The following is a 20,470-nucleotide window of genomic DNA, read 5'->3' as shown; positions in this document are numbered from 1 at the left end:
TCTCTGAATTCCATTGACCACAGCCATAGCCAATTCACAAAGCCACAAACGGCTTCCCCGAATATTTTTTAAAATCTGTTTGTTTTTTCTGATTATGATAACAATACATGCTTGTTGTTAAAATATTTAAATAATGCAGGAAAGTATTTAACCAGTGGTTCTCAGCTGAAAGTGGGTTCATCTCCCATGAGACATGTGGCAACTTCTAGAGACTTTGGGGTTGTTATGATTTGGGGGGCAGGGGCGCTCCTGGCATCCAGTGGTCAAAGTCAGAGATTCTGCTGAATATCCCCTCAAAATAATTGTCTGATCCAAGTTGCCATTGGTGCCAAGGTTCAGAAACTGTTTAAAGGGAAAGTAAAAATTACTGAAATCCTACCACCCGAAACAAAACCCTACTGACATTTTGATACAAGTCCTTTTCAACATGATTTTTAACTGATACAAATATGTTATGGCCAACTCTTTGTTTTACCATCTTCAACAACATTCTAATATACTTTTAATGCCTGATACACTGTGATTTCAACACACTATTTTATTTCATAATTTTACAATCGTTTACTTGTTAAATCCTTTATAGTTTGGCATTTTGGGTTTCCTCCCCACTATAAATAATGATGCAGTAAGCACCCTTGTTCGTAGCAAATGTCTAAACTATTCTATTGCTAAGAAAAGCACCCAAAAGTTAAATTTCTGGATTGTTTTAAAATTTCTGCCTATAGAGGCTGGGCAGTGGCATATCTTGTAAACTGTGCAAATTACCATGTGCAAGAACCTGAGTTCCAGCCCCCTATTCCCACTGCCTGTGGGAAGCTTCATAGGGGGTGAAGCAGTGCTGCAGGTGTCTCTTTCTTTCTCCCTCTTTCTCTTCCCAATTTTTATATCTATAGAAAAAAAAACAGTAGTGGCCACCAGGAGTGGTGAATTCATTGTGCAGTCAGTGAGCCCTATTGATAACCTTGGTGGCAAATCAATAAGTCAAATCACATTTCTGCCTATTGAACATCATGGAGTGCACTGCCATTCTGTGCCAATCTGATAGGTGAGAAATGATATATGATTGTAGTTTTTATTTGCATTTCCTGGATTACTGGCAAGGTGGATCTTGTCTGCATATTTGCCTTCATTAGTCAATAGTCTATGTTCTAACATGATGTTTATCTTTTTCTATTATTTTGCAAGAACTCCTTGCATATTAGTGGTATTAACTCTTACTAAGCATTCCATAATTGACTTTCAGATCTCACTTACCCCCCCTCCCCAGTCTCCTTGTGCTTTCGAAGGATATGCCTAATGTTCTGGCAAGTGTGTCATGAATTACATTAGGAAATAACTTCTGTAACAAACCCATTTAACAACCGTTCTTTGTTCCCGCCTCCTGATAATGTTCAGAGGCACAGCAGCAGCCTTTGCCCAACTCCATGTCATTAACCCTTGATCTTTTCCTGCTGAACAGCAGATTGCTTTCCGGCGCTGGGAACGCAGTTTCATTTTCACCTTCCCGCGGATGGAACTGCCTCTGAGTCTGTGCCAGGCGGCTGTTTACATAAGAAATGATTTGATTATATTGTACAACCAATGGCAGCCTTTCTCAGAATGAAGAAGCCAGAAACATATAATCAAAGCTATTAACTGTGTACAGAGAAACGCAGCCCACTCTAAATTTCCCACCAACGGTAATAACAGTTTTCCAGGGAAAAAAGAAGAACAGAGTTCTGGGTTTCTTACCAGAAATGTGTCAAAGGAGAGACTTTGAAAAGATTATGGTTTTAGCTCAGCTGCACTCACAAATCAGATGAGCCCAGACTCCAATCTCAGCTCAGTGGCTCACTATCTTTATGACCTTGGGAAAGTAATTTACCTGCTGCAATCCTTGGTTTCTTTACTTGTGAATAACTATGATAGTGGTATCAAGCCCAGAGGATTATTGAGAGGATTAGTGTGCAGAAAGGCACTTTCTTTTCTAGAATGTGCCAACTGCAAGGAATAGAATGCTTGGCTAAATGTAGCAAATAAAAGTCAGGGAGGTTCCTATTTTTTTTTTATTTAATAAGCTTGTTTAATTCAAAAGCATAAAGATGTAAATGAAAACTCACATTCTTTTCATTTCTCTGCTTTGCCATTCTCAGCAATGTAAGGATGTCTCACTTCAGAGTTTCAGTGTGGCTGCTGCAGTTTCAGCCATCACACATACACAAGATAGCAACAAATAGGGAACAGGAGGAGCATCTCCTCCCCTTTAGTTCTTTTTATGAAGGAGAAAAGTTTTCCCAGAAGTCACCCTGCAGGCTTCCCACTGACCAGCATCCTAGGACAAATTCCAAGCCAATCAATGACAAAGGGAAGGAGAATTGTCGCAATTGGCCTAGGCCCATAGTAACCCACTTTGAAGCTGGAGAGAGGATGACTGTCATGGAGTCCCTGGTTACATGCACCTATGATATAACTAGACTCTGCTAGCAACATTATGAGCAAGCAGGCACTGCGTCTATCATCAGCTTAGCTCCTGGTGCAGACAAGAGGTGTGAAAGGCCAGAACTGGGCCAGCTCTGATTTAGAGGCCCATGTGAGAATGTCTTGACTACAACAAATCCCTCTGCATGTTAGACTCCATATCCAGCCACCTCTTATGGGTCCACTGGGCTGGTTCATGGGAATCTCAAATCCATATGACAGTTTAACTTAAGGTCCATCAGGGAAAAATTGCTAAAGTCATGGACCCCTTGGAATATACCTAGTAGACTTCCTAGCTTCTTCACACATGAAGACCCCTAATTTCATCTCCTCTAGTCCTACCTTTAGGTAACTGTTTATCAGAAAAATGGCCTGCTTTATATCTAAGCTTACTGCCTTTCAGCCACCAAGTTGCAGAAGCTACCATGACACCATCTTGACTTCCCTGGGCATATAAGCTCACCAATGTGTCCTGACGTCTCACTTCTCCAGAGCCCTACCTAAGTAGGGAAAGATAGAAACAGGCTGGAGGTATGGATTGACCTGCCAATGTTCATGTCCAGTGGAGAAGCAATTATAGAAGGCAGACCTTTCACCTTCTGCACCCCAGAAAGAATTTTGGTCCATACTCCCAGAGAGGTGAAGGATAGGAAAGCTTCCCATGTCGGGGATGGGACACAGAACTCTGGTGGTGAGAACTGTGTGGAACTGTACCCCTGTTATCTTACAATCTTGTTAATAACTATTAGATCACTAATAAAAAATTTTTTAAAAGTCCACCCTTTGGGGGGCCAGGTGGTAGCACACCTGGTTGAGGGTACATGTTACAGTGCTCAAGGACCTGGGTTCGAGCCCCTGGTCCCCACCTGCAAGGGGAAAGCTTTGTGAGTGTTGAAGTAGGGCTGCAGGTGTCTCTCTCTGTCTCTCTTCTTATCGCTCCCTTCCCTCTCAACTTCTGGCTGTCTCTATCCAAGAAATAAATAAAGATACCTGAAAAAAAAAGTCCACTCTTCACACTGCCCACAAGCCTGGCCTCCTGTATAGTCACACACCTTCCCGAACTGGCTGGCCTGAGGACTCCTGCTTTCCCTCTCCATGGAAGGCCACATGTCCCCACCTGCTGCCTCAGAACCTGCTCTCCCTCTGCCATCTGGGTTCCTACGTCTTGCCTTCTCCCTGCCTGAACTCCACCACTACTCACCATCACTGTTCTCAGGGAAGCTCTAATTTCCCCAAGTCAACTTCTCCCTAGTTTCCTTTGAAGCCTTGTGTGCCTCCCTGCCACTATCCTTGTCATGCTTTGTACTCATTCGGGTGATGGTTTAATGAATGTCTTACTCCACCTGGCTGCAGACCTCCTAAGAGCAGGGACCCCACTGGGCTGCAGGCCTCCTGAGGGCAGGGACAGAGTCTATTTTGCTCACAGATATCTTTAGGACCTGGCAGGATCTCGACATTTTTTTCCCCCTCAGAGGAGTGAATAAACCCACCTCCCCACCCCCATTCCTGCAGACAGAGAGATCCTCTCAGGAAACAAGTCTGACTGTCCTATTCTCCTGCTACAGGTCTCCCAGGGTCCCTTCTACCAAAGGCTTCCAGAGCATCTCCAGGTCTTGCATGGTGGTTCCCCCCTCCTAGCCGCTCCTACCCACTTGGCCCATGCCAGGGCTTGGCCTCTTTTCCGGGAATCCCTCCACATCTCGATCCACCAGGCTGGGTTAAATGCCCCTAAGACTCACCCAGCCACATGTGTTGACCCCTCTGTCCAGGTAAGGTGACCATGGGACTCTGCGACAGAGGGCTCAGGGGGTTCAGTGGCATAGAGCTAACATCCAGCATGGAGCTAGAAGGTCTAAGACCAGCAGAAAAGTTTGGTCCTGCAGTGTAGGTTTCCTTCTGTTTTGTTACTTTACCTTCTTCATCCTTCAGCTTTTTTCCTGCTTACACTACTATGTCACATCTACAGTGCACTCAGCAGGAACAGAGAAAGGGTCTGTGGGCCAGAGAATCACCAGGTAGGGCTAGTCCTCTGCTATGGGTGCGGGCTAGGTTCAACCCCTGTCAGGGTAGTGCTGTGACATCAGGGGGGAGCTCTGGCACTGGGTATCACTTTCAGTCTCTTTCTGTCTCTTGGTCTGAATGAAAAAGTCAGCCTAGGAGCTGTGTCGTTGTGCCTGTGAGAAGTCCCCAGTGAGCCTGACATGAGGCAAGTGCCAATGCACAGGGAGGCCCATTGTGCTGAGTGGAGAGACCCAGGCAGAACCTAGTGCAGCTCCACACTCTACAGTTTTTAGCAGGGGTGCAAGTTACATGTGAGATCCTGGATTGATCCAGGCCACAGGGCAGTGAAGTGGGACTGGCCCAGCATAGTCCCAGTAAACACTGGGTCAGGAGATACACCCTCCCCACCTCATAGTGTAGAGTCTGGGAGTCTGGGTCATGGGCTCAGAGATAGGGCAAAGTCCACATCCAAGAGAAGAAGCACACATGGGTGGACATGCCCTGAATCCGGGTCCCTCCTGGCCCTAGGCCCACCCCACTTCTCCCCAACACTTGCCTTTTCCTTTTCCTATTCTCTGGAGAGGGTGTTCATAGGTGGAGGGTTGGAAGTGGGTGAGAGGGCCTCCCCAAACTCACAGCCATCCAGGAGCCTTATGGTGGGCAAGGCTGGGTACATAGGAGCACCACAGACCAGAGTCCTAGGGAAAGAAGGACAAAGTCCCCTCAATTCTCACCCCCAGGGTGGTCCGTGGCCTTGGGGAGGAACAGGCAGAGCTGATAGAACCTGGGGTTCCAGTCCTGGCTCATAGCTTCCCAGCTGCTGGCTTCACCTCGATTTCCCCATCTGTGAAATAGGCGCCCACAGCCCAGTCTAGATTCTCCTGGTTCACAGGAGATTCCGGTGGGAAAGTGGATGTGAAGGGGCTTTGAAGTCCAGGTCCTCTAGAGAAAGGACGGTGATTAGTGCTATTAATGGGGCACTTTCAGGCTGAGGCTAGGAGACCAGGGCAATTACAGGCTGTGGGGCCCCTTCTCTGGGGACCAAGCAGACCTTGGCCCTTGGGGAATGAAATCCTCTAGGAGCTTCTCAAAGCCCATCAGTGAAGAATAGAAGTGCCCACAGAGACCCAGGCCCTGGTCTTCACTTCTCCCACCCTGAATCTCACTTCTGTCCTGTCCCAGGTGGCAATGTCACCCTGGTGCCCTGCATATCCCTGTGCCTAGAACTTACTTCCTGTGACTCTAGCTTTTTCCTCTGTGTTCCACTCCTCACTGTCCCTAAGGTGGCTGCCCACCTGGGGGTCTGCCACAAGGCACTCTCTTACTGCTTCTCAGTCTCTATGAGGGTCCCAGGGCTCTGTCACATGTTTGCTCTCCCTTTCCTCTACCTGAGCACATGAGCTGTGTTTGTCTTGTTCTCTACTGGACCCACACCTAGTTCAAGGCTTGGCATGCAGCTAGTGCATATCAGAATCTGTTGCCTAGATGGCCTCACCAATTTGTCCTGGGACTTCATCACCTCTCCAGAGCCCTACCCCACTAAAGAAAGATAGAAACAGGCTGGGGGTAAGGATCAACCTGCCAACATCCATGTCCAGTGGAGAAGCAATTACAGAAGCCAGACCGTCCACCTTCTGCACCCCATAAAGAATTTTGATCCTGGAAATATAAATTGTAATCTAGCAATCTTGTAACAAACTATTCATAAAATAAAGTCTTAAAAAAAAAAAAAAACCTCTCCCCTAGACAATAACCGAGATCCATCTGCATATCAGATTTCAGGCTCAAGGGGGAAAAAAAACTAGTATAGCCACAGGCCCTTTGGAATATAACTAAAATATGCCTAATAGTTATCTACAAAATGGAGACCCCCAAATCTTCATCTGCACTATTCCAGCCTTTAGTTTCATGATTAGTCAACAATTTGTTCTGCTTTATATCTTAACTCTTTTTCAGACACCAGTTTCCAGATGCTACCATGATGCCAACCTGACTTCCCTGAGCAGATGACCACACCAATGTGTCCTGGAGCTCCAATTTCCCAGAACCTTGCCCCACTAGGGAAAGAGAGAGGCAGGCTGGGAGTATGGATTGACCTGTCAATGCCCATGTTCAGTGGGGAAGCAATTGCAGTAGTCAGACCTTCCACCTTCTGCATCCCACAATGACCCTGGGTCCATACTCCCAGAGGGGTAAAGACTAGGAAAGCTATCAAGGGAGGGGATGGGATACAGAGTTCTGGTGGTGAGAACTGTGTGGAGTTGTACCCCTCCTGTCCTATGGTTCTGTCAGTGTTTCCTTTTTATAAATAAAATAAAATAAAGTACCCATGTACCAACGACTGTCCCGTAAACCATAATTCCCAATAAAATGTTAAAAAAAAAAGAAAGAACTTTGCTCCACACTCCCAGAGGGGGAAAAATATTAGGGGAAGATAACTAGAAGGCTCTAAATTCCAATTATATCAGGATGTAGAAAGAGAAGAGGAAAAAAGAACAGACACTTGGCAGTAGTAATAGGTATAGGTGTGACTTAGATAGGAAGAGAAGACAGGACCACTGAAAAAATGGGAAAAAATATATACGCAGATAGTTATAGAAATAATAGTTAATCCATATCTGTGACCTTGGAAGAACCACTGCAGTTTCCAGTTTGGGGAACAGAACTCTGATGGTAGGAACAATATGGAATTATACCCGTTATCTTATAATTTTGTAAATAAATATTAAACCACTAATAAAAAAAGAAAGAGAATAATTTGTAAACATAATGATAATAAATATGATGAAGTTATATTAATAAACATAAAACTATGATTATGCATAATCATCCAATATAAAAATTTAATGGAAGGAACAAAGTTTCATGTCTTTGCAAGATATTAAAAATAAATTTCAAAATTCATGATTAAAAAAAGAATCTGCTGGGAGTCAAGCAGTAGTACAGCAGGTTAAGCACACGTGGCACTAAGTGCAAGGGCCATCATAAGGATCCCAGTTCGAGCCCCCAGCTCCCCACCTGCAGGGGAGTCGCTTCACAGGTGGTGAAGCAGGTCTGCAGGTGTCTATCTTTCTCTCCTCCTCTCTGTCTTCCCCTCCTCTCTCCATTTCTCTCTGTCCTATCCAACAACTACAATAACAACTACAACAACAATAAAAAAACAACAAGGGCAACAAAAGGGAAAATAAATCAATAAAATAATAATAAAAAAAGAATCTGTTGTCTAAATGAAAACATAAAGAGAAAGGACTAGGAACCAGTATCTACTGAGTGCTGATTGTGTGTCAGCCACTTTGGCTAGTCCAGGTCACCTGCCCCTGAGGATTACTAAAGCTGATTTTTAATGTTTTAAATGTATGTGTGAGATGAGAACACTATGTCACCATGTTATGCATTGCTGGGGAATAAAGCCAACATCTTACATGTGCAAGGCATAGAATCTACTCTGAACCACCTTCCTGGCCCCTAAAGCCTATTATACCAATCAGAAAAGAGGGAAAAAATTAAAGACCAGATCTGTCCAGGTCATTTATCACGACAGATAACCCATCAGAAAATATAGCCAACACAAGAATAATAAAGGTCTTCACTTCCACCCAAATCAGGGTAATGCAAATTACAAGAAAATTAGGGATTTTCCCCTCCCATCACAGTGGGAAAAATAAATTTAAGTGACAATCTCCTGGTTGGTAAGTCTGAGGGGAGCAGGCTCTCTCAAGCACAGTTGGAGTTAGTGTAAGCTGGCAAAACCCTCAAGTGTTGGTTTGGGAATAAAGCCCAACATTTTAAATGGGCGCTTCTGTCTCCCCACAACTGCAATTTTGTAGAAATACATATGGACTAATATAAAGAGTACTTCCTACTGAGGCATTGTTTAGCATAGCAAACATCTGGAGTGGTTACTATCCCATGAACATGGTACTAGGTATGAAAACTCTAGTTCATCCAACCAAATGGGATGCTATATATAACAGATCAAAATAATGAGCACTTCTAGATGCATACTGGTAGGTGGGAAAAACAAAACAAAGCAAAGCAAACAAACAAAAGCCAATGCCAAGTTGCAAAATCACAAATGCAATCTGTTCTATTCAAGTAGCACAAGACATATTAGAAGCAGATATCACTGGTGTTTACCTACTACGCAGTATCCTTTCTTCTCACAAGTAGGACCCTGAGTTTCAAACAAAAGAGTCATCTCTCCAGTTTCCCTTGCAACCATGCAGATGCAGTGGGGTGGCTTTGTGGCCTAATTCTGAGATGCAAATATAAGTCTCCTGGGTGGTGTTCTGGGAAAGTCACCATGCCCTTGATGAAAGGGGTGGGGTGGGGCTTAACAGGCACACACACACTGCCCCATCCCTGCCTTCTTGTCTGGGATGCACCTGTAAGGTTCAATAAGCAGAACTCTTGAACCTTGAGTCTGAAAGTCATGCACCAATGTGGGAGACCAGGAAGCTGATTTTTGGTGGCATCCCTGAGTAAGACCATCAGCCTGGACTTGACCACCTCTGGGCTTCTCTTTACCCCCATGTTCCTCAATCAATCAATCAATCAATCAATCAATCAATCAATGGAACCTTAGTTGGCAAAGACACTGGATTCTGCTACTTGTTACTTGCAGCCAAACACAATCCTAGAAATCAAGATGTTCACAGTGAGAAATATGTTGCTTGAGTATTTAGCAAAAGGCTTCTATTCAAGCATGATTTGCATTTAAATTTTTTTGCTGATTACCTGCATCATCAGCACTTATTAGAAACTTAAAATAGAAAGCTAATATACCTTGTCTGGCTAGCATTTTTGTTTATCTTTCCTTCCCCCCCAAAAAATGTATGCCATTTACTTTAATTTCTTCTGACGCAGGTAGAAACGCCAATGAGGACTGATGGGCCCCCAAGAGGTTTCTCCCTGACTGCCTGAGGGGGAGGCCGGTACTGAACTCCCGGGTCCTGATAAGGGGATTCTAGCTGTCTCTCGCCCCAGTAGGGAGACTGGGGATCAGAAGGACCAGTTCAGCCCTGACCACCCTAGTCCTGGCTGGACCCTGTGGTTCTGGTCTAGACATCCCCTCCCCCCTGGCAGTGTCTGGCTGCCTCTTGCACCTGTTTGTCCTCCTCTTCCCAGAAGCAGGGCTCTCTTTATCTCAGGGCAAAGTCCCCCAGGGAAAGGGATGGAATGTCACCTGTCTTGGAGCTGATGACTCATCTGGACTGGAGAGAGGCCACAGGCAACCTGGCCTCTTCCCTCTTGGCACCTCAGCAAATAACTCCCAAAAACTGACAGTGAAAGCCTCTCTCTTTGGGGTACTGACCTGGAACCAAGCTCAGGGAGCTTAAGGATCCAGGTGGGGCTCAAGCCATGGCTCCACCCTATCCTAACCTGGTGGCCCAGGGAATTCATTAAACCCTTTCCAGGTCTCTGCAAGCATTCAACAAACATTTGTTGAACAAACAGTTGGATCAGTGTGCTGAGGATGTTGTAAGAGACACCCAGAAATAATCCTGCTCTATGAGACACAGTGGGAAGAGGTACACAAAACCAATAATGATGGTAACATTAATAAAATATTGGTTTCTACATGTCATTGGTGCTGGGTGCAGTGGAGGGAGAAAACTCTAATGAAGGGAGGCTTGTTCATTTAAATGGGGGGTCAGGGAGACCCAGGATGCATTCACGTCTCAGCAAAGACCTGGATGAAGTAAAATGCTTGTCTCTAGATGAGTTGCAGACAGAGGGAACAGCCAGTGCAAAGACCCTGGAGTTGAAATTGTCCAGATGTGTTCCTGGAGCAGGGAACTTGTTGATGGGGTTGGAGGGCAGGCAAGGCAGGGGCTGACCACAGGACCCAGGGACAACTGCCAGGACCTTGTCTTTTACTCTGGGTGACATGAGAGCCACAGAAGGTGCTGAGCAGACAGGGGAAGTGATCTTGCTCCCTTTGTGGTGGTGGGGGGGGGCAGAAATGGAAGGTCAAGGGAGAATATGTCAAGACCACTGCCACAATAATCCCAGTGGGAGCTGACTGATTCACTGAGAGGGCAGTTGGGGGGCTGGGGAGGGTCTCCACTCCAGATGCCTCCTCAAGGCTGATGGATGCAGTGAGAGGAGTGGGGACTAGGAGGGAGGTGAGGCAGTGAGGAGACAGAGGGTTTTGACTGGAACTCCTGCAAGGACAAAGGTGGCATGTCCAGAGTGAGGACAGCTGCAGGAGGAGCAGAGATAGGCAGGGAGGAGGAGAAAGCCCAGCTTCTCAGCTGAAGGTTCAAACTGCCAGTCTAGCACGTTGAGCTTTGAGCCAAGCTGAATGCCCAATAGGAGTGTGCATGGAGAGGTTTGGCACAGGGAGGGTGTGCAAGAGACTCTCTGTAAAGTGGGGGTTTAATAGTACATTTTACAACATTGCAGTTGAAGTTGGATTTAAGCAAAGGGAGATCCCAGGTGGGTCACAAAATATGAATAAATGTGGGTGCTAGTCCTTCCAGTCCCAACTCACTGGCTTCTCATGGGGTTATCATGTCATTATTATCATCTTGTATTTTCCATTTGAGGAAATGGAAACTCAGAGAGGTGAAGTGGTTAGTCCAAGGTCACAGAGCCAGCTGATGACACTGACAGGTCCCAAAGATTGAATGTAGAGTTCTACTTATAATCTTTCTACCTTACTGTATGTGCTGCCCCAGGCCCTGAGTCCATGAGTGGCAGTGACTCCAGAGCAAGATGGGACCCTATCCTGCCCTTCAAGATGCACCATCTAACCAAAAGAAGGACAGATGAGACCGTGTATCCTTGTGGGTAAGAGACACAAGTTCTGCCCCTTAGTAGTGATGTGACCCTGAAGACATGATTTAGCTCCCTCATGCCTGAGTTTCCCCAATTGTAAAATAAGACAATACAAGTTTTTGGAGAATGAAATAAGTTGATATATATAAAGTGCTTAGAACAGGACCAGGGATTTAGTAGATGCCTAATAAATGCAAGCTCCTGCCACCACTGTTATTGTTCTAGCTGAGTTCCCACTAGACATGCATTGCTAGAGCTGGGGCTGCCTGCCCCCCACCCCTTGTCTCCCCTCACACCTTGTTCTGTGTCTGTGCTCTGCCTTAGTCTCCATGAACTAGCTGCCTTTGAGTTTCTTGTCCAACTTCTCTGAACATGCATTTCCTCTTGCTCCAAAGTGGGGATGTGACATCTACCTGTAGTGTCCTGCAAAGGACATTGGGGCGTGTCTACAGTTGGCCCAGAGTAGGTCCCTGCCGTCGGGGATTCACATAATGGAACACTACTCAGCAGTGAACAGGAACCAACCAGTGGTGCTTTAGCCACACAATGACAGAGGGAAAATGCACAAAGATGCACCATGTGTGAGCCCATCTACCGTGAACTCAAGCTGGGAGAAAGCTAACCTGATTCACCTGAGGCATTGGGGGCTCTAAAGGAAGGGACTCCAGTGGACATTGTCCTAGAAAGATTTGTATCTTGTTTGGGTGGTTAATCCTTCAGCGTCTGGGTTATAACGCCTCAAACTCAACCCTGAAACAATTGCTTGTTTTATTCCATGCTTATTAGAGCTATTTTATTTTAAAAAATGAATAAACATTGATGTTTCATTGGCTTATAATCTTACAGAATTCTGAGACACAGTCTTCTACTTCCAGGTGTGTACTTAAGTTGCATAATCAAAATGACCCTCCATTAGTCCTCCCATCCACCTCCCTCTTCTCCTCTGGCAGCCACCATGTTTTCACCAATACTAAGAGTCATTTTTGTTGTGTTTTGCTTATCAGTTTGCTTTGATTATATTCCACATATAAGTGAAGCCATTTACCAATTGTCTCTCTATCTGACTTAATTTGCTTAGCATAACCACCTTTCGTTCCATACATATTGTTATCAGGGGCAAATGTTTATTTTTTAAATAGCTGAGTGATAGTTCAAGTATTCCAGTGACTATATATCCCACGGATTCTTTAATAGTCACCTATCAATGAGTAGTCAGGTTGTTCCATACTGTGGATATTATAAATAGTGCTGCTGTTAACATGGAGGTACAAATACACTTTTCATTAGTATTTATTTATTCATTTACTCATTTTTAAATTTTATTTTATTTACTTTTTTTTCATACCCCAGTATTTACTTATGCTATTGGGATTTTGCAACTGTGTGATTCCACTGCTCTTAGTGGCCTTTTTTTAAAAATTTCATATAGAAAGAGAGGGAGAGGAAGCCAAGCAGTAGTGCATCAAATTAAGTACACATAGTACCAAGCGCAAGGACCCCTGCAAGGATCACGGTTGGAGCTCCCAGTTCCCCACCTGCATTTACTCATTTTTAAATTTTATTTTATTTACTTTTTTTTCATACCCCAGTATTTACTTATGCTATTGGGATTTTGCAACTGTGTGATTCCACTGCTCTTAGTGGCCTTTTTTTAAAATTTCATATAGAAAGAGAGGGAGAGGAAGCCAAGCAGTAGTGCATCAAATTAAGTACACATAGTACCAAGTGCAAGGACCCCTGCAAGGATCACGGTTGGAGCTCCCAGTTCCCCACCTGCAGGGGGGTTGCTTTACAAGCGGTGAAGCAGGTCTGCAGGTGTCTTTCTCTTTCCCTCTCTATCTTCCCTTCCTTTCTCAATTTCTCTCTGTCTTATTCCTCCCCCCCCCCAAAAAAAAAGAGAAAAAATGGCCACCAGGAACAGTGGATTCATAGTGCTGGCACTGAGCCCCAGAGATAATCATGGAGGTAAAAAAAAGAAAAAAAGAGAGGGAGAAAGACAGAGATGCCGTAGCACCACTGTTCGTGGAGCTTCCCCTTGGTGTCACACATAGTGCTCCTGTGTGGTTCTGGGGCTCGAACCACAAAAGAGTACACAAAGAAGTACTCTTGCTATTGTAAGCATGAATCTTTTATTCCTCTGACACATCTATGGTGGCCCCAATTACCCTTTCCCCCTCTTCTGGCCCTGTGAAGGGTGTGGCACACAGGAGAGGGCCTGTAATTGCTGAAAGAGACCACAGAGCAGGCACAGGCCAGCTCTGCCTCTCCCAGTTTCCTGTCCTTGGCCATTCCCCATCATCATGTAGTGGGTTAAATCTATACCCTGCTCAGGAGACTGTTGGAACTCAGAGACAAGATTGGTACAGTCAGCTGTGGACACAAGCAGAACAACACAAGCCAGCTGGGGGCTGGGGGGGGCGGGTATGTGGGACCTTGAGCCAGATCCCCTGGGTTTCTCAGCCTGTTACTGGGCTGATTGATCTCCTAGCCTCCCTGTACTTCAGTTTCCTTATTTACAAATGGTGATGATGACAACATGCACCCTGAAGGCTGCTCTGAGATTTTAGTGAGATAACCCATGGTGACAGACCAGAAGTTCTCAGGGTCGCAGTCAATGTGCTCAGTCCTCTGAAAAAATGGGAGAGGATGACAATCCAACCTCAGAGGCTGATCTGGAGAGCCCTGCCCCCTGAATTTCAGCTGGAGTCCAAGCCCAGGCCATGAAGCCCTGCAGGTGACGCATGGATTCAGGGACCTACACCAGCTTGCTTGGCGGGCCCAGAGGTGGAGACGGATTGCTTCCTTCCTTGGCTCTGGATGCCAGACCAGCCCAGAAACCACCTGGTGTCTCAGGACCGGCCCGCCCTCTAAGGGGGAGGAAGTAGGCGGGGACCCTGGGCACAAGTGAGCAGGCAGACGTGCCCTGAGGCTGCACAGTCAGGGCTGATGTGGGGATCAGGTGCCCGCAGCTTACTGGGCTAGTCCTGCCTCTGCCCACCAATGTCAGACTGAAGAGCCCAGGGGAGGGGGCAGGATCAGGGCACATGGTCTACCCCATCACAAAGAGCTTAAGCAAGGACCAGCCCTCACTCTTCCCCCTTCCCCAATTGCAGCCAGCAGGAAGGGAGTCCTGCTGCCAACAGTCCCAGAAGCATTGGGCTGGTGACAGGGGGGTGGGGGGGGCAGCTGAGGTGCTGTGTTTACTGCTGAAGACAGGTGTACATCTGTGTGAGTGTGAGGGCTTAAGAAGGCGAGTGAGTGTGCGGGTATATGTGTATGTGTGTCTGAGTGAGTGTGCAGGTAGGGTTCCTATGCTATATGTGAGTTATCTGGGAGAGGGGAAATGTCTATTATTGCATGTGCAAACATGTTTGAGCATGTGAATAACAAAACAGGAATGTATACAGTGTATGCAGTAGTGCTCCTCATACCCATAGTTTCACTTTCTGATAATGGTCCATACAACAGGCAATAAATGTGCGATGGGGCAGGAAATAGAGAGAATACATTCACAGCACCTGGGCTACAGTATGTTGCTATACTTGTTCTGTCTTATCATTGGTTGTTACTCACCTCTTACTGTCCAATCAACTTTTAACACAGGTGTACATGTATAGGAAAAGACGTACTCTAGGGCCTGGGGCGAGAGAGAGCATAATGGTTATGCAAAAGATTTTTTTACCGGAGGTTCTGAGATTCCGGGTTTAGTCCTAGTACTATCATAAACCAGAACTAAGCAGTGCTCTGGACTCTGTGTATCTATGTATCTCTCTCTCACCTTTCCCTCTGGACCTCCTTCATTAAAATTAATTAACTAAATATTTTTTAAATAAAGACATACTTTAGGCAGGGTTTATTATGATCCTGGTCTCGGGCAGCTACCGAGGAGAAAGGTTTTGGAGCATACCTCATGGGTGAGGGGAGACAGCTAGTGGTACACGTGTGTGGTGGTGTGTGCACCCCAAACTGTGTGGGTGTGTGAGTGTGCACACTACCATGAGAAATTCTTCAAAGACCCCTTGCTGCACACAGAGCTTTGCTTCCCCGTGTGAGTATGCCTGTGGACAGACAGGGTGGTGGGTCAGGCTCTCAGAATCCTAAAGTGGCCGAGGAGCTCCCCCGTGAGGGGGTAGGAGTGCTCTTCAAACACCTCCACCAGTCAAATCTGCCCGGTCTCCACAACTTCCAATCCCATCAGCAACAGCCAAGAAAAGCTTGACTGGGAACATTCTGAGTCAGTCCCTAAGCCAAACCAGCAAACAGCCTTTTTCATTTTTTTAAAAAAATCATCCGTAGTTAAAGTGAGCATTTATTCACTCACTAATATTTTCTGAACTGCTGGAGTAATAGAGGTACAGTTCCCATCATGGGGGACATAGCTGAGAAAAACACAAATGACACTCTCTTATATGTCGGCACTAAAGTACTATGGGACCCTGAAGATAGATAATAAAATAAGTGAACACGGATAGAGATTTTGTTATAAGTGCTGTAGATACAAAAACAAGAGAGGTAGAAAAAGCATACGAGAGGGACTAGGTGGTGGCGCACCTGGCTGTGTGCACGTGTTAAAGCGCACAAGGACCTGGGTTGGAGCCCCCTGCCCCCACCTGCAGGGAGAAAGCTTTGTGAATGGTGAAGCAATGCTGCAGGTGTCTCTGTCTCTCCCTCTCTATCACCCACTTCTCTCTTGATTTCTGGCTGTCTCTATCCAATAAATAAAATAAAGATAATTTAATAAAATAAAATGAATTTTTTAAAAAGTAAAAGCATACAAGATGAGTTTGATGTTTTTAAGAGGAGTTTATCAGCTAAGATTTCAAAGGGAAGGATACATTTGAGCAAAGACCTGATGGAGGTGAGGGTGAAGCAGGTGACTGCTTCGAGGAAGATCTTTCCAAGCAGGGGGCAGAGCAAGTGCAAAGGCCCTGGGGTGAGCATATGCCTGGCTTGTTCCAGGAACTGAAAAGGTGTCCATGTAGATTTAGCACTTTGAGCTCATATATTTTAACTGTTTCTAAAGACAAAGCATGTATGTGGAAAGACCAGACAATAGAAAACGAATACAGCAGAAAGTGAAAAATCCATGGCGACTTCAGTGGGGTGGGAGGGAGGGATAGAGTCAGGATCTGGGGTGTCTGTTGTAAAGTTCACCCAATAATCAAAACAATTTTCTATTTTGACAAGGCAGCATGAAAACAGTGCAGCTGCATCCAAGTCTCCCCACTTGGGCACAAAAGCTGGCTACATAGCTTTCTCCAGCCCTGAGTGTAGCCAGGCACACAGTAGGTGGTCATGAAGGGTTCCTCTGCTGGTTCCCTGGGCCTAGAGGGGGAGAGGAAAGAAAGGCACAAAACCACCCCACTAGAGAAAGCCCCCTGATCCTCTGGGCCCCAGAATGACAGCATCACCTCTTCCTCCTCCTGCTTTTATGAGCTGCGAAGGAGGCTTGTCCTGCGTTGCACAATTGCCCCTTAATTGCTATTTCCTCTCAGTTATGAGTTATGTCATGGATATGGCCACTCACGTTATTAAACTTCCACAGAGACCTTATCGTCTGGCCCCCCGCCAGCCGCCCGGCCTGACCTACTTTCCCACCGGATTTCAAAATCGCCTCCCTCATCCTCTCTTTGGACTTTTCCTAAGGAGAGTTTGCAGTGCCCGAAAGCTTGCCGCTAAAAATAAAAACTGGAACGGGGGGGGGGGGGGGGGGCGGTGGGGGGGGAAGCACAGCTGGCCCCACAGATAGCCTGAGGCTGAAGACAGCCCCATGACTCTGGCCAAGCTCCTCCCTGCTCAGAAGTTTCCTCAGGCGGCCTGTCCTTGGACACAGGGTTCCCTTCAGGTCAGGCCCTGACACAAAGCACAGGCCAGGGTCCCCCGGCCAACTGGATCTAAACCCCTCATTCCTCAGACATGCCTGTGAGGACTAGCTTTAGAGTCAGACAGGTCTGGGTTCAAATCTCAGCTATGTCATATATTGTTCCTTAATCTGATCATCCATTCAGCCCGTGGATACATACTGAGAGTCTCTTGAGTGCCAGCACTGTTCTGGGCACGGAGGACCCGTCTCAGAAAGAGGCAGGCACAGTAGTTCTTATGCTCAGAGAGCCTTTGAGCTTGTGGGTAGAGAGGGGTCCAAAACAAATCTGTGTGTGAGAAGGGTAGCATATGACATGAGGCGATGTCATGGGCTTGACAGTGATGGGCACCCCAATAGCTGAGATCGTGGAAGCTGAGAACCAAAATGATGAGAAGGGTTACGACTGGGGAGTAGTGCAGGAGCAGTGAGGTGCAAAGTGTAAGGTGGGATACAGGTACTTCCTCTCAGGCTCCTCAAGTGCAGGCTGGTATGTGGGAACAAGTAGGTTGACTTGTCTTTAGCTCGACTCAGTCAAGTCCTGTACCTGAGGAGAAGGGAAAGAACTCAGGTATGGAGAGGAGCGTAACATGTACAAAGGCTCTGTGGTTGGGAAAGATGTTTGTGGGATGGGACAGAGAGGGGGAGGATGGGGTGAAGTCAGACAGGTGAGAGGAGCAGGCAGCTCACACATGGTGAGGATCAGGTAAAAGACAGGGATATATATCCCCAAGGAAGAGCCCATAGTACTTATGGGTGACATGATATTTTAAGAAATCTGAGAAACAATCAAGACCAAGTCTTGACTGGAGGAGACTGACAAGAGCCTCTTTTCCCTGAGTCTTTTTCTTTTCCTCAGAGAAGTATGAATAATGCCAACTTCCCAGACACTGTACCATACTTAGCCAAGAGCCCAACAGCAAATGAATGTTCTTCTGAGGGCCCAGCCAGGTATAGTGACTTACTGGGAGTCACCCAGCACATTAGTGGCACAGCCAGAAGTGAACCCCATACCCCACACCCCAGGATGTGTCACAGCAGGCAGGGGAGGGCCTTGGCACAGGACACTCCAGAAATGCCGCCTCCCAGCCAAACAGGCCTCAGCAGCAGAGGCCCGGGGTTTGTTTCTTACTGAATTGTGCTTATGCGTGGGGATGTTTATCTAACTTGGCTGAAGTTTGGAAGCCTAGGCCTGTAAACATACCCTTTTAATTATTACACAAAAGGGACATGCTGGCAGAATCAAAACTTTGAAAATGCACATAAAGAAAATAAAGCAGAGGAAGAGAGAGAGAGAGGACAAACCAAACCAAACCTCTGAATTCACACATGTGCACCAAGAATCAAACAGAAGGACTTGGGACTTGCACTAGATTCGCAAAAGACTGGCAATAATCCCAGTGTCCAAGAAAACAGATCTCTTATAGCTGAGTACATGAAAGAATAGTGCAATATCATGCAGTTGCTGGAGTAAATAAGCGTATCTCTGGGTGCCAATTTGGAAAAGTCTGCTACAACGTAAAGTTAACTGAGAAAGATAAGATGGGAAGCTTTGACCACAGATTGTGTGTGTGTGTGTGTGTGTGTGTGTGTTAGGGAAGAGAGAGGGTACCTCATAAGCACATTAGCCAGGAGCCACACAGACAGAGGGGAGACACAAGGCCCTAGTGACTATGTCTTTGTAACCAGGAATGACACCAGGAATGAAGGAGAGAGTGTCCCCTCCTCGGCCTCCTGTGACATTGGGACACTTGGTTCTGGTTTTGTTTCACTGTGCCTGCCTGCCACTTTCTATAGTTTAGCAATGTTTGAAACATCAGAGCCTCTTCTCTTGGATTTAGAGATTTTTCTCCAAAGGATTTGGGATTATCCAGGCTGGTATTTCCTAAAAGCCTCCCTTGGAGCCTGGGGTTATGGGGAGGTGCCTGTCGACCCAGGGGCTTGGGAGGAGGCTGCAGGTCTCTGGTCCTCCTGGTTCTGAGAAACTTCTCTTTTATCTTTCTTTCTTCTCTCTCTCTTTTTTTTTTCCTTCTTATATGTTGGAAAAGAAGTAAAGGTTTGCCTAGCAAAAGGGCTTTTGCATACTTTGAAATGAAATGTTTAGAAAGCTTTGATCTTGAATAATCTTGTCCTATTGATGAGAAAGAAGACAGGAGCCCAGGCATGGAGATAGAAGATTTTTCTTTTTTCTTTTTACTTTCTAAAAAATTTTTATTTTTTTATATTTTTATATTACAGAATTACATGCCGACAGGGGGTTGAATCCACACCATTCCCACCACCAGAGTTCTGAATCTTCACTCTCCCCGCTGCAATTAACCACAGTTCCCCAAAAGTTGTAGACATGGGCCAACCATCTTCTCTACAACTATCTGTCCATATTTATACATAGTTGCCCCTTCTTTTTCTGACTCAATCCTCTCTTTCCCTCTAAGCCACTCATGACATCATAACTATGATGAAACTCCATGTTTCCCTCTCCTTTTCCTAAGATAGAAGATTTTTCCAAAGCCAGGCAGACCTAGATTCAGCTACGAGTGTCTCAGGGGGTCAGTTTGTCTCCTTGAGACTTCGCTTCCTTTCCCAAAAACAAACAATCACACTTGATTAGTCAGGATTCTTCATAGATATCTACAGTGGAAGGAGATCCCAAGTCTTTAGTTTTAATATTATGCAAAATGGTTTAACCATTAGAGAAATATATCTCTGTTTCACCACTTGTGAAGGGTAGGGACTAGAGGTGTGAAGCCAGGTGGGTCTTTGTGCATTGTAATATATTTGCAATACTAGGTCTGTCACTGCCTGGACCCTGAGAAATACATCTCTACATGTATTGAGAAATCAAGAGGCAGTGTGGTGGGGTTGCCAGAGTGCAAGGGACACAGCCCCTCACATATACTGTCTCTTGCAGTAACACCCCAGTGGCAGGCATCTGAGGGAAGGGGCCCATAGTCACTCAGCAATGCAACCAGAGGCCTAGGTCCTTTCCCATATTTTTGCTTAGCCATCTTGAACTGTGGCTTTTGTCATCTTGATTGGTCATGGTTGCAAGATACCCTTTCCAGTTTCAGCCTGTCACCACATCATAGGCAGGAAGAAAGCCAGGGTACAAACAAGGATTCCCCCATCCTCCCAGAGCATTGCTCAGCTCTGGCTAATGGTGATATAGTGGATTGAACCTGAGACTCTGGAACCTCAGGCATGACAGACATTTTGCATAAACATTATGCTATCTTCCTCACCCCCAAACAAGGCTCTACTGCTCTGCACACAGTTTCTGGCTCAGGCTCAGGTTCAGTCTCAGCTCTTCAGTCACCATTTTTGCATGTGAATCTCCAGACCTCTAAGTCCAGATCTGCTTTCTTCTGC

General features: G+C 46.0%; 1 long non-coding RNA gene across 2 annotated transcripts in view; it reads right to left on the bottom strand.

Annotated features, from left to right (window-relative positions):
- Positions 1–523: 523 nt before the first annotated feature.
- The window catches only part of LOC132536764 (uncharacterized), a 107,827-nt gene continuing 87,880 nt past the window's right edge, over positions 524–20,470 (bottom strand). For both annotated transcript variants that reach the window (XR_009548283.1, XR_009548284.1), the window contains 2 exons: positions 5,193–5,400; positions 524–1,541 (listed from right to left, as the gene is read on the bottom strand). This is a non-coding gene — a long non-coding RNA (uncharacterized LOC132536764). The remainder of the gene's footprint in view (positions 1,542–5,192; positions 5,401–20,470) is intronic.

Source organism: Erinaceus europaeus, chromosome 1, assembly GCF_950295315.1.
Source record: "Erinaceus europaeus chromosome 1, mEriEur2.1, whole genome shotgun sequence".
Taxonomy (NCBI): Eukaryota; Metazoa; Chordata; class Mammalia; order Eulipotyphla; family Erinaceidae; genus Erinaceus; species Erinaceus europaeus.
This window is presented reverse-complemented; position numbering and strand designations above follow the sequence as displayed.